The sequence below is a fragment of the Papaver somniferum genome, chromosome 11 (genome assembly GCF_003573695.1).
Source record: "Papaver somniferum cultivar HN1 chromosome 11, ASM357369v1, whole genome shotgun sequence".
Classification (NCBI taxonomy): Eukaryota; Viridiplantae; Streptophyta; class Magnoliopsida; order Ranunculales; family Papaveraceae; genus Papaver; species Papaver somniferum.
Genome location: NC_039368.1, coordinates 32,047,893 through 32,063,734, shown reverse-complemented (window position 1 = coordinate 32,063,734; position 15,842 = coordinate 32,047,893). Strand labels below are relative to the sequence as shown.

At 35.7% G+C, this 15,842-nt stretch overlaps 1 pseudogene; it reads left to right on the top strand.

The window, feature by feature from the left end:
• Positions 1-86: 86 nt before the first annotated feature.
• LOC113321370 lies at positions 87-3,134 on the top strand (annotated as a pseudogene).
• Positions 3,135-15,842: the final 12,708 nt, after the last annotated feature.

The window sequence follows — 15,842 nt, the reverse complement described above, 5'->3', positions numbered from 1 at the left end:
CAAAGTCTCAGTTCCAGGCTTCCAGCTTTCTCATCACGGCTGAAGGTGCATAAAAAAGTCACTATACCGGATGTCTTATTTTGACCAAATCCCATCCTGACTGTCATGGTCATGGGGCTTATGACTTGACATGATTACATATAAATATGATATACCCAGCAGTCCTTTGTTGACTAAATTCAGTGATTGACATTTGTATGATCTTTGGTGCACTCAATCATAAGCTCAAATATTTCTTCAACTACTCCAACAAAATCTTGTATTTGCTGGTTAGAGAACTAATAGTAGTCATCACCATGACTAGTGTAAAATCTGGAGGTGTTGTAGCTGAAGAAACTCTTACTGAGTTGCAAACACAAGATGGTTCTGTCGATCTAAAAGGAAATCCTATACTTCGATCTGAAAGAGGTGTACGGAAAGCTTGCTCTTTTCTCGTTGGTCTCTCTCTCACACAATCCTCCAGAATAGAGCTTGTTTTTGGTTTGGGATAATGATCTTTGTTTCTAATTTCTTTTGCATACTTCTTGGTTCTTGTTCTTGCAGTTTATGAGGTGTTTGAACGTTTTGCCGTTTACGGCATATCGTCCAATCTTATCTTGTACTTGACAAAGAAGCTTCATCAGGGGACTGTTACCGCAGCAAACAACGTAACCAATTGGAACGGCACAATTTGGTTGGCTCCAATGATTGGTGCATATATTGCTGATGCTCATCTAGGACGTTATTGGACGTTCCTAATTGCATCTCTAATCCACGTAACGGTAAGTTTTTGGTTGTCATTTGCAACTTTTTTTTTATCTAATTTCTTCATTGTATAAGACTAATTTTGTGTCTTGGCATGCTCTGCCTTCAATGCAGGGAATGTGTTTGCTAACGCTATCAGTTTCCGTGAAGGGACTAAAACCACCATCTTGCGCACTAGCAAATGTTGCAGGCTGCAAGGAACCATCAACACTACAATTGAGCGTCTTCTTTACTGCACTCTACATGTTTGGTGTAGGAGCCGGTGGAACCAAGGCCAACATGATAGTTCTTGGTGCTGACCAGTTCGACGAATTTTATCCGAAGGAGAAACTTCGAAAGTTCTCATTCTTCAATTGGTGGATGTTCACCATATTCTTTGGAGCGCTTATGGGTAATACCTTCCTTGTTTATATACAAGATAATGTAGGCTGGAGCCTTGGTTATGGGATTCCAACAGTCGGTCTCGCGATTGCAGTTGTAGTCTTTTTAGCTGGTACACCCTATTATAGACACAAATTGCCCATGGGAAGTCCCTTCACAACTATGTTTAAGGTCATATTTGCTGCCTTAAGAAAATGGAGGGTACCTTTACCTATTGATAGGCAAGAACTATATGAACTTAACCTGGAAGAATATAGCAAGAAAGGAAAATACAAAATTGCTCCCACAAATACCTTGAGGATTGTCAGATTTTACTGAAACAAGGAAAATTATCATTGCATTCTATGTTACTAATTTATTCTGATATCTTTAACGTGCTTGCACTTTGATGCAGGTTTCTTAACAAAGCTGCTATAGAAACTGATTCAGTGTCAGCGTTAATTCCGGTTACTCAAGTAGAGGAAACTAAGCAAATGCTTTGTTTGTTTCCAATCATGATAACTAGCATCCTACCTAGCACAATGGTAGCTCAAGTAAATACCTTATTTGTGAAGCAAGGAACTACTCTTGATAGAGGTTTAGGGAACTTTCAGATCCCACCAGCAAGCTTAGCGAGCTTCGTCACAATTTCAATGCTGATCTCTGTCATAATTTACGACCGCTTATTTGTACCGATAATGAGGAGGTGGACAAAAAACCCAAGAGGGGTTACACTTCTTCAAAGAATGGGATTAGGACTTGCTTTTCACATTATAGTCATGGTAGCTGCATCTCTAACCGAAAGGTGGAGACTATCAGTTGCTAGAGAACATGGTTTAGTGCAAAATGGAGGGATAGTTCCTCTTAGTATCTTTATCCTACTACCTCAATTCATTCTCATGGGAGTGGCAGACGCAGTTTTTGAGGTAGTCCGGGTCGAATTTTTCTACGATCAAGCACCCGAAAGCATGAAAAGTCTTGGAACATCATATTACATGACTAGTTTAGGAGTTGGTAGTTTCCTGAGTAGTTTTCTTTTGGAAACCGTTGCTGAGATAACCCAAAAAATCATAGAAAAGGATGGATTCTTAACAACTTAAATGATTCTCATCTCGACTACTATTACTGGTTCTTTGCAATTCTTAACACATTGAATTTCTTTTTGTTTTTAATCATGGCAAAGTTTTATGTTTATAAAGCTGAGGCATCCGACTCAATGGAGCTTCTTAAAAAAGATCTAGAAAATGATAACTAAACATGAAAATCAGAGGCCTGCATTGAAAGTTGGATTCTTCGGTTTACACTTGACAAGGAACACCTACAACGTGCAAGTACTTTTGAAATGTTTCTTCATTACTTAAGTATGTATCAATTAGTTTTACAATCTAAAACCTCAATCGAAAGATGTGCATGTTGATGTAAATGAATTAGACCTGGCACTGGCAAGTTATTATGTTATATGGTCGCTATTCTTGCAAAATTTGATACTTGTAACGGTACCACTTTCATGCAGTTTCCCTGTAACATAAGAAAATTGAAGTTGCTTCTTTGTTGCTCTAGTCTAGAAAGTCTCCAGAATCAGCACAACAAAGCAAAACATGAGAGGTAACAAAGTGGGAAGATATACAAGACTCATCTTGGAAATTTCAGCAGATGCAATTTTGACCTAGTGGTGGAGATTTCAAGCTGGATGAGCTTAAGTAAGTAGCATGCAGAAAAACAAACTTCAATTGTTACCTTGAAGCTAGAGTCGGTCTCCAACCGCTTCAATCTAGCTAGCTGCAATCTCCACTGTTATCTTTCCTGGAAATTCAAACCAAAGCTTCAAAGATACAATGCATGGTAAGTTCAGTCAACGGAGGACACATAAAGAAAAGTGCATGTTACATAGATGGGATTCATGTGAAGACATGGAAAATTGACCTAAAGAAGTCCCTTGATGTTACGGGGCTGTTTGATGACCATTATTTTAATAGATTATCAGCTTATAATTCATTATGCAAATTATAATGGATTCTATATGTGTTTGGTAATCATTATAATAATCATAATTGAAAAAATTCATTATTTCCATAAACAGGAAAAAAGTTGTTTTGAAAATTTATTATAATCAATTATTTTTTCTAAGGAACTCAAATTAAATTTTTTCTTCTTATTTTCTCTAAATTATCAAGAGAGAGACAAAAAAACAACAAATGACTAAAAAATATCCTAGATCATTGTTCTTTCCTCTCCTTTTTGAGATCATCATTCTAAGATAATCAATTATCTGAAAAAAGTGTTTGGAAAATTTATTTTTAAAATGGTTATATCAAAATCATGTATCAATTTATGATTATCTATAATCATAAATTTTACCAAACAAGGCCTACAGATCACAAAGCACGGATTAAACATCTCCGGATTTTGGGTAACGAATATCTTTTATGCTCTTGTACACTTGTTGTCAGAATTGTATCTACAACACTTGTAATATTGATTATTGATAGACACAGTTATGTGTTTGATTTTCTTCATTTTACATATTGTTTAGTGCTCAATTTTGTACTTACTATATATGTGTAGGTATTTTTGAAAACGAAATATTATTTTTTTGGAGGAATCGGCTCGAAAAATCACTAAAGGCACCTGGAAAAGTAGTAAATGCATCCCGATTGTGGATAAGGGCACCCCCAGAAATGTGTTAAGAACATCCGGAAAAGTTGTTGAGCACATCTAAGGAATTTGGTAAATGCAACCAGAATTTATTAAGGGACACCGATTTTGATAAGGGGCAACCATCATCTTCAACCTTTTGAATATGAATTTTGGCGGGAAATATTAATTTTCAACAGGCAGAATTAGGGTTCGTAATCTGGGTGAGTTATAATGAGACTAAAGCCTCGAAATTAACTGAGTTTGTTCTAATGGGATAGACAAAGCTGGTAATGGTTTTGGATTCGTGTAGAATTGGATGGAATGTCGAGATTAAGCAAAACATTTTTTGGTGGGAAAATAGTTTTTCTACCGGCTGAATTAGCATATTCAAGATTTGAAGGTGTTCTGAAGAAACTCAATGGCTGAAATTGATTGGTAAGACTTGATTTAGCCTAACAGGACAAGTAAGGGTGTCTGATTCATTTAAAATTGGTTGTATTGTCGAGTTGAAGAAAACCATAGCCGGAATTTTTTTTCTTATAAACAACGAAATTCTCTGTTCCGAATTTGGTGGATAGCTTGAGTGATTTATTAATAGTAGGATTTTATTGATTTGGGCTTGTAGAGATTAAACAAGACCGGTAAGGGATTTGGATTCCTAATTTAGCCATTAAAAATTGTTGTAAGCAAATTATATTTTTTTGATACAATGATTAATCAAATTTTCTCCATTTTTCGATTCATAAGTAGCTAAACATATTTTCAGAGGTTTTGGAAAAAGCTATTTTTTATGAGTAATTCTTAAAAATCAATCCCTTTGATATACTTACTCCATTTTGTCCTTTTAATTGCTTAATTTTTTTTCTCTTCTTTACATGCTTCATAATAATTGTTTTGGGTAGTTTTTAAACTATTTATCTTTTATAAGCGAATGAAAATTAGGCTTTAGATTAACGACGAGAGTCATATTTATTGTTTGCAACTTTTTATCATTCAAGGCATGAGATTGGGTTCGAAACTTCCTTGAGTATTTTGGATTATTATGTCAAGGTTGTTATTATTGAGTTTACAAATATTAGAAGTAGTGGAATTGAAAACCTAGTGAACGATACCTTTCTTATCACCTGTAAAAACTACATCAATGATCAATATTATACTTTCGTTCCACATGAAAATTGAATCTTCCACTTTTTCAATTTTACAAAATATTAAAATCGTACATTCAGATTTACTCCCTCGTTTCTGGAAAAAAATTACTATCACTTTTTTATTTGAGCATAAAGTTAGGTCAAGTTGGAAAAGTGATAATACTATTTTCCAGAAATAAAGAGCGTATTTTTTTTTAACTTTAGCGTATAACTAATATTAAAAAATAATATTTCTCATCCTTTTTCCCGTTCATTTTTATTTTTGGATTACAAATGTACGTTTATCATAAGGGTTCGACCCCCAACCTATGTTATCAGAGTTAGCTTGAGAACCATCAAACCACTTGATTATTCCTAATTTTTTTATTCACCACAAGTATGAGGTTGCATTTTTAGCTTTTTTTTCTCCAAATCAGTCATGGTTAAGAAAATTTTGAAGGATGAATCCACTACTCCAGATCTTGCTATATTTAGGTTATAACTTCGAGTTATTCTGAGGGTATTGTGGGTTTTGAAGATTTTCCTACACCATATGGAGTTTGTATTGGTAATGAAGTTTCAATTGGGTATTCTGAAAACCCTACAGCTGGAAAATAAAAATCTATGTTTGGAAAAAACAAAGATAGCAGTGCAGAATCATCAAATTGCAAACTGGCTTTTCACTAGCCGCAATCAGTTAATGGTAATGAAATGACGAGGGTACCCACGTACACCACAATCTCTTCGTTTCAACCTATAAGTATGATATCTTAAGTGATCGTCTATGGACAAAGTCGATATAATACAACTCCAAGATATTCACTTGACAATAGTTACGGTAAAAGACCGGTTGACTATATAATCAATGTCAAGTGATTAGGATTTAACGTACTAGTGTTATTTACTTTATTATAATAAAACAATTATAATGCAAAAGTAAAGTAAATGACACAACAAGATTTTGTTAACGAGGAAACCACAAATGCATAAAAACCTCGAGACCTAGTCCATATTCGAATACTCTTAGAACTAAGCCGCTATACAAAGTACAATGCCAACTTCGTATAGTTGAGACTAAGTAATCTACCCCTAGTAACTTAATTTCCTCAGTATCCGCGCGTTTACGACCTTCTGATCACACACGTAAATCCCAAGATAGAAGTCACTATTTTGAGTTGCTTTACCGTTATAAAGTTTTAAGCACCCAACTCCTTTTGATCGTTATCCAAACAGTAAATGAACAAAGTTGTTTGGTAACCACTCTGTTCAATCTTTAAGATAAAGATTTGTTGAGTACGACAAAGGCTCTCCCGTTTAACAAGTAAACTTCTTTGCCTGGTTTAGATTAATCAAGATCCTATCCATTCTAGACATGATCATGGCCTCCAATGCACGAGGTCTTATGGAACTTACAAATTAGGCCATATCCATTAGTATTACACAAAAGAAATCTATTCTAGACACTAATACAATTAAATCCGCTCTTCATAGACAAACTTGGGATTTGCGATCCCAGGTAAGATCGGTTCAGGATCATGGGATCCTTTTCTATCAGATAGGAAGGCTTGTGGCACAAAATATACTTCTAATTACCGAAGTAACTAGATCTAGATTCACACAATCTAAATATATCTCATAGAGAAATATAAAGAGATGTCGATCTAATCAACTAGATAATGACAAGTCTATCAAAGATAAACAAGATCTAGCTGGATCCCAGCCGATCAAGATGTGTGAAAAAATCACGAGATACGAAAAACAATAAGAAAAATCTTCTTGTTCTTCAAATACTCAATTGCCTTCTAATGTACCTGTAAAACATAACTTGAATCCACTTATGATCGATCATGCACAAAACGGAGTCTGTTAATAATGGATGATTACAAGTTGTCTTTAGATTTAAAAACAGTTCTAAAGATCCCGTTAATACTTTGTTCTAGTTTGAGTGACCCTTATGTCAAAAGGGAAGGCTCTCAATAATAATCAAAGTAGGTGCAATCAAAGTTTCAACAACCGTTAGTAAATCAAATAATTAATGGGAAACTAATATAACAATGCAATTATATAGTTTCCTACCAACGGTACTCGTCGAGCTTCTTGATCCTACAACAGTCTTTAAACAAGCAGTCATAAGAGATTTGTCCTAATTAGGGTAATTTCTTCTCCGGATAGACGGCTCCACCAGAAACAACACGATGAAGTTTACCTGGCTCTTATGATAGTTTGAAATAAGTGCCAACTCAACTTTTTTCATATTTCCAACTAATATCCAACTTGTAATTCGGAAATCTCTCATTAAAAATATCTAATATTAGTTTAACACTTAACTAATATAATTTTCTAAGAGATATGTTTTGATTGCTGAAAAATCAAAAACATATAATCAAAAATCTTATTTAAAAGATTCTTAATATTTCGGTTTGGGTCCTTTGGGATCACCTTTAGTGTCAAGGAATATCTTTGAACAATAAAAGATAAGAATTATATTCATGTTCAAATTATGTCGACATCTAGAACTTTCCTATTTAGCGAACCCTAATTCCAAACTCACACAAAACGTAAAGTAATGTGTATAGAGGATCAGTTTTGCTCTTAAGACCGGTTCTACCATGACTCCTAATATAAGTTAAGATGATTTTTACCAAGTTTCCAAATATAGGTAGGGATTGGTTCTACCATAACTCCCAACAATATCTAGGATCGGTTCTACCAAGACTCCCAACAATGGTTAGGATCGGTCTACCATGTATCCCAATATAGGTAAGGATCAGTTCTACCAAGGCTCTCAACATAAGTTAAGATCGGTTCTACCGTATATCCAAAACTAGGTAAATATCGGTTCTACCGTAACTCTGAACATAAGTCAAGATCGGTTCTACCAAAGTTCTTACCTAGGTTCGAATTGGTCATCCAATAAATCTTCAATGAAACCCTGACCAAAACGTCTATTGATTTCTTTTCGATTATGAAACAAGTTTTGTATATGTACTTCCTTTAAACATATGTAATCAAACATAGTTTCCTAGGATGAAATCACACCTATATCCAATACACAATTAAGCAATACGTTACATAGATTATATCGATGTCGTATTTACGAAGTTCAAAAGATAAATGTTATTCAAGTGTTAAGTGCCCTAAGGACTTGGCTGGTATGATCGGTGAGAAGGTATGGATGTTAAAGTACAAGTAAGCAAGAATGTCAAGGAAGGTGTTGTTTTGGTGTAAGAGACCAAAACTATGGAGGTGGAAAATTTAGATGGGTCTGTGGAACTAGATGTGATCATTGAACTTGGCAAGGTTACCGTAACAATGAAGATAGGTCTTCTTTTGATATTACTAGTGTTAGTGCAGCTTCAATTGAAGATTCTGTCAGGGTTGAAGAGTCTTTTGAATTGGAGACTGACATTGACAATGAGAACATGGATAAATACTTGAAGGTCACTTTTTTATTAAAGGTCTCCAAAAGGGGTATCGAAGATGATGAAAGGAAAAATATCTTGAGGATACCGCTTTCTTTGTTCAAATGACTAATACTCAACATGTGGATAACTAATTTAAGTTTAATGAGTTGGTTGGAGACTCCAAATGAAGCAAGGAAGAGGAAAATATGAGCATATTCAACGATTTGATAGATACTTATCAAAAACTAAAGAAGGACAAAGAGCTTGAAAATTAGGTAAGAAGGGTAAGGAAAGCAATGACTAGATAGGATAATTGAAAATAAATTATGCTAAGAATTTTTTTTAAAACTCATTACTTCTGTGTTCTTTTTGGCAGCTTGTTTTAGTAACGTTCTAATCTTTTGCTTATTTGTGTGGGTTGCTCGTTTTAGTTTTCTTTATTGTTTGAGCTAGCATTTTCCTTGATGCCTTTATTTTGTTGTAGCTATCTCCTTTACTTTTCAATATGATTTAACCTTTATCCTCAAGAAAATATTAAAATGTAATTACAAATTTGTCATTTTTTTCCTTAAAGGAACAATATCATGTGTAATACCCGCACCATGCTCAAAGATACGTCATTGAATGAGATGAAGCTTCATCTCAAGCTTGTGTTGTGCGTGCAGGGCATGTTGGCCCAAAACATAAATTGCACCGTCACGGTGCATCATGATGCTGGCCAAGAGCGAAATTGCACCACTATGCTGTAATTATCAAGTTGAGCATTGGCTAAGAATTGAAACTGCACCACTATGGTGCAATTTTTCAAATTTGTTGTCACGAAAGCAGGTGGACTTGGTATGACCATCTACTCTTCTTTTTCTATTTGTAGAAATGTCAACAAGACATGTATAGTTAAGGGGTGTTGTTTGAAGGTTCATCAAGCGGAGATGCATCCTTAAGCTATAAAGCTTTGGCCGGTGAAGCATATATCATGCGAAAGTACCGTTTTGTCGTGTTGCTTACTCGAGAGAGAACCAAAAATACATGGCTATAATGCATCTCGACAAAAAGTTTTGTGATGCACTATCTTTTGCATCATTTATGAAACACCCTTGGCCGATACGGACCCAACTTTTCGTAAGAACCATGAGTTGGATTTTGTTGCGAATTCTGACAAGGATGAATCACGATCTATGCTTGATCATTTCAAGCTACAAATGAGGGTACGAAGGTGGACACAACGAGTTGCACCATTAATGGTCGGCACCTTATCACTCATACCCTTTGATTGCGAGATGATTGCGATAACTTGATGAGTTAGTTGCAGTCCATTCCTTGGATGCACATACTTCCTATCAAGTCGTACGATATAGGCAGAAAAAAAGCTAATTAGTATGCAAGTTAAGGGAGATTGAATAATCCATTTGCATAAAAGGGATGACGCAACGCAAGGATGAAATGAGCCTGGATGATGCGCCCTTGACACGAGCAAGATCAGTGCATGCTTTCAGCTTAATGCATAACCGAAGCAAAGACGCGGAATTAGGCTTGCAATAGCATAGATTTAATCCCAAGGAATGCCATATTCCTGGACATGACTCTGAAGTCAGTGACGCATGCAAAGTGTATTAGCACTATCCTTTATGGCCTTGCACCCTTAGAAAAGAAAGGTGTTAGACCATTACTCGGTCGAACTCAAAAGCGTTGTTATCTCAAGCTTGTTGTCAAATTTAGTTGTCAAAACTATATCTTGATTTCTAGTCTACAATTCATTAAGTCTCCGACTAGGATAAAAATGTAGCTGAGAAACAGTGGATCACGACAGTAATCATTGCGTTTTACCGTTTGAAGGCAAAGATCAACCGAAGCTTTTGGAAAAGGTAAGTGAAGACTGAACCACCTATTTCACTTTTCTATTATTTGACACGATGTCACATAACTAATAAGATTATTATGCATAGAAAAGAATTTCGAGTCAAGCTTATCTTAATAATTAGTTCTCGATATATAATGACTAAGCTTAATGAACATTTGTTCATACTTGATGAATTTCGGTTAAGGACAATTTATTGTTCGAAATTAAAATCATGATTCAAGTTTTATCATTCCAAAATAACATGGAACAATGATACGTGTCATTGATGTTATTCGGGAATATTTCGAATCAATTTAGAGAGATATAAAACTACTATAAATTCGGATACAAGACAGTGTTACCAGTCTTACAAACTGGGAAAAATGTTATAAGTTTGAACCTGTATTACATGTACTTGTACACGTAGCGGAGTAGCTATATATCGACTTACATATTTGTGGTACACATATTCTTATGCACATCATGTGAAAATCTATTTAAATCGTGAACCGGATCGTTATACATAGTTGCATGCAAACCATTTTGGAATTGTGATTACGGAACAGGGATTAGTACCCAAACTGGTACGCAAACTAAAACAGTTAAGTGTTCCCGAACTCGGCTATGTATCCAAACCGGTACGCAAACCAAAATTAGTTTTGTGAACTCCAGAACCCGTGACAGTCTTAAGGTTTCCAAACCGGTACGCAAACATAAATTGTTCTATTAACTACAGAACTTGGTTTGGTTAAATGTTTACAAACCAGTACACGTACTATGACTGAACCAACTCACCAGCATCAATGGTATTTGTACCTTGTACACCTACTAACCATGTTGATTATATTTTCAAGTGCGATTAAATGGTTTCTACGAGATAATTTTTATTTGATTAATTCTGCAAAACACTAGACTTATTTGATCACATGTTTGTGACTCAGAGTTAATGTCTTATGTGTTCATGAAAATGAATATTAAGCTAAGCATGTTGAACATAATCTTTGTACACGGTTCAGTTATGGTTTCACCTAACCATAGTGTGTATCTTGCTTATGTAAATCAGATTCAAAGATTCATCTAATTGTGGATATTGTTTGCTTGGTTCCAAAGCTATCTTAACTTGAACCTAAAGCAACCTATGCTTTGAATGTCTATAAAAGGGGAACTTCAAGCAACTGGGATCTTTGAATCCCGATACTACTTTTTGGTGTGTCCTAGTTGTACCTAGAGTTTTCCTCTTCCTAACTCTTTTAGGGTTTAGTGACTACAAATACTTCATAGGGATTCATGAAGCCATGTCCAGTTATCTTTCCTTGATAACTCGTGTATCGTGATCTTGATCGATTATTGAGTTACTCACTTGATCAAGATAGATAGAAATCATCAAAGTTCTCTTCGTCTCAAACATTGTTGATTCCACAAGTTTTATACTTGTGAGGTGAATAATAATCTAGGATGGACTTTGGGTTGCATAAGTCCGGATTTTGAGGTTAGCTAGACTTTATCTATTGTTACCGATTTCCACTCCTTTGATCAAACTATTTTACTGTAAAAAGAAATCATATATAAGATTAATCCGTGGGAGGCATATTAATAATAAGCTATGGTTCAAAGTATTAAATTGAGTTGAAGCAACTCTTAGGTGGTGTGATGTCAGCTAATGGAATCAATTGCGCGGAGTCCTGCTGGGATTCAAGAGGCGTAAGGAGCGCGATTGTACCTTAATCGGTTGGATACCTTTTATGACTCAACTACATTCCAGTCCGAAGTTAATTGGTAGTAGGCTAGTGTCTGTGGCGGCTTAATACAATTTGGTGTTCAATCTGGACCAGGTCCCAGGGTTTTTATGCATTTGCGGTTTGCTCGTTAACAAAACTTATAGTGTTTGTGTTATTTCTTTTTCTGCATTATATTGTTTATCTTTATAATTGAAATATCACAGGTTGTGCATTATTCAATCATAGTAGAGACACCTAACCTAGTTTGTTGGATACAAAATGATTGATTCTTGGACAATTGGTCTTTGGTACTGTCCAAGTAATCTCTTTGTGATTAGGTTCACGATTCTAGGTATTATTCCTTGATTGAGTTTTGTTAGAGCATTGCTCGGTCGAACTCGCATGCGTTGCTATCTCAAGCATGTTTGTCAATGTTAGTGATCAAAACTATAAGTCTTGATTTCTAGTCTATTATATCTAAGTCTCGGACTAGGATAGTAAGTGTAGTTTAGCTCAAGGACTTCATGGCGATTCATCATACAAGAAGAAGAACTACTCAAGGAACAGGTGAAACTTCTCGACAAAAAGGTATGTGAAGACTTGAACTTATTTGTCACTCAAAAGTCTATCTACTCTATATCCTACTTCTTGAGACAAAAAGTCGTATGCTATATATATAGACTTAGATTATACACATTTGGTATTTCGAACCGAGTATACCTCGCCTATCTATATCTCAAAATATGTGTTGGTAAGCGTTTCTCTTCGACCATGTTTATCTTTACCTAGTGACGAAAGTCATGATATGTTTCAATCACTTTGAAAATTGCTTTGACGAGAAATGGTGTCACAACTATATAACGTCCTCTAAGAATGTTTCAATGATTGGAATGAGAGTTTAGATTACATAACCAATAATGGACATAAGTATTGTTGTGGAAAAACATATGTGCATAAGTCCTATCCCTTGAACCAAAGTTTGCGAACTTTGTTGATCAAAAGAAACCGGAAGAATGGCTTGTTACCAAGTCCGCGAACTCAGTCCGCGAACTGCCGAACTTCTCATCCCGAGAAATTCTGATGGATTTGACAAACTAGTTGCGTGAGTACCAGTCCGCGAACCGGCGGAAAGTCTTTGCCGAAATTTTCTGCTGGAGTTTGTAAACTCTGTCCGGTTGCTTAAGTCCGCGAACCTAGTATGCGAACTTAAGAAGGTTATATATCTGAAGATGATTTTTGAACTTAAACTTATAAAGACTAAAGAATGCAATTTGCAAACCGTGGCTATAAATTTCATGAACCAATTCGAGTGAATCAAATCATCTTTGCTTCAATTGTGCCTTGTGTAGTACATAAGATTTCCTTGCAATTGAACAACTCTCTAACTAGTTCATTTGAGTCATTTGAACCAAATGAACTAGTTATAGTGAAGAAGAATGTGGTTGGTATGAAATACTCATATGTCTAACCTTTTGGTTAACTATTGTTGAACCAACAATGTACACGTTTGGGTACGGTTAACAAATCTAGAAGCGTGCATTTCATTTGTGTATAACAAGCTAAGTTTTCGATCTAACGGTTGAGAAATATTAGCTTGAATCTAAATCAGGTTTTCATCTAACGGTGGATATTGTTTGCTTTGTGACCAAGGAGAAACCCTGATTTGAAAGACTATATAAGGGGACATCTAGCAACTTTGCAAAACTAATCCCCACACCTCACGTGTGATGCTAGTTTGCATGCTAGAGTCGACTCTCCTTTAACCTTTGGTTTTCTTCTTCTAAAACCATGTTAACGACTTAAAGACTTCATTGGGATTGTGAAGACAGACCGATACTATTTTTATCGTATTTGTGTGATCTGATCTTGTATCTTCTATCGTACGAGTACAATCAGATTGATTGGCTTGAGATTGATATCTCTGATAGGCAAGATATAAAACGTAATCACAAACATCTTCGTCTCATTGTTTGTGATTCCACAACATCTTGTTTCGCTACCATACGATTAAGATTGTTGTGAGGTGATTGATTTATCTAGGCTATTCTTCGGGAATATAAGACCGGATTATCAATTGGTTCCTGTTCACCTTGATTATTATTATCAAAAGACGGAACAAAAACTTTAGGGTTTTTCTGTGGGATACAGATTGATCCTTTGATAGACTTGTCTGTGTGAGACAGATTTGTTTATTGTCAAAGCCTGCGATTTTGAGTCGTAGCAACTCTTAGTTGTGGGTGAGATCAGCTAAGGGAATCAAGTGCGCAGTATCCTGCTGGGATCAGAGGCGTAGGGAGTATAACTGTACCTTGGATCAGTGAGAGACTGATTGGGGTTCAGCTACATTCCAGTCCAAAGTTAGCTTGGAGTAGGCTAGTGTCTGTAGCGGCTTAATACAGTGTGTGTTCAATCTGGACTAGGTCCTGGGCTTTTTCTGCATTTGCGGTTTCCTCGTTAACAAAATTTCTGGTATCTGTGTTATTTCTATTTCCGCATTATATTGTTTTATCTTTATAATTGAAATAATACAGGTTGTACGTTAGATCATCAATTAGAGTAATCCAACCTTTGGTTGTTGATTGTCATTGATTGATCCTTGGATATTGGTCTTTGGTACCATCCAAGTTATTCCTTGCATTTGACTAGAAATCGAAGTTTCTGCTTGAGTAAATCAAATCAAGAGAGAGATATAAACCCGTTGATATACTTTTAATTGTTTGAGTCTTGTTGATTATCTTAAAAGTATATTCGAGTTAGTCCATACAGATTGCTAAGCGAAATATTGGGTGGTGTTGTTAGACCCCCGCTTTTTCAAGTTTAACTCTCTGAGTTGTATTGAGTTTGTCCATACAGATTGCCTAAGAAAAAGGTGGTGGTGTATTTTGATACCCCCACGTTTTCACAAGGGTAAGTATAGTGAGGAGCTATGTTTGAGGCATCATGCTTGTAAAATATGCTTGGAAATGCAAATTAACGAGTATTTTCCCGATGGAAGGCGAAGCTTTACAGCCTGATCACTGTGTTAAGAGTGGCACATCAAGGAGTTTTGACCTGTAGGGCTTAGTATCGGAGATGAAAATTTTTAATCCGTCATAGTTTGTATCAGAGCAAGTACCGAGATAACCCTAGGGATTTTGCTTTGGAGTCATCAGTGAGTATTTTCTAATGTGGCTACATAATTTTCTTTGAAAGAAAAATAATAAGTTGGAAGACTAGGTTAATTGTTACGTGTGAAGAAAGTTCATAGATGATGTGCCAGTTACTTTGCAAATCGTGTTGGATTTAGTCGAGTACTCTGAGTTTGCCATGACTTAAATGGCGACCTACTAGATAGTTGGTGGAAGACCATTAGTTGTAACGGTTGGTAGACATTAGGATTGATCACACCTAACCCATTTGGGATGGTATGTTGTCAGGCCAGATAGATCCCACTACATCAGTGGAAATCCGTAATGGTAGGCTTGTATCCGACTGGTCTGGCATTAGAGTTTGATCCTCACAATACTTCGCTAAGAAGGGATTGTCATGTTCAATGAACCTTGCCGAATTGTGAACTTTGGGATTCCTGATTATCATGGTATATGACGTGTACTTACGGTCTTGTGTTAAGATATCCTTTTGGCCTTCTTAAGTCTGTCATATGGGATATCTTAGGAAATAACAGTTTATGAGAAACCTCTAGATGTTATTGTGTCAGATGTTTGGGGTACTTCTCCTGTTTTATCTAAAGAATACTATCGTTATTACATTTTTTTTTTTTGATGTATTTAGCCGTTTCACTTGGATTACCCTATGCACGCCAAATTTGATGATGTGCCTATATTTCTCAATCTCTCTAAACATGTTGAAAACATTTTTGGCACAAAAATTAAGATCTTTTAATTTGGAAATTAAGGGGAATACCGAAAATTTACCAAAATTATTCAATACAACGGCACACATCACAGTTTTTCTTGCCCTCGTACACCATCTTAAAATGTTTTAGTTGAGCGGAATCATCGCCATATTATCGACA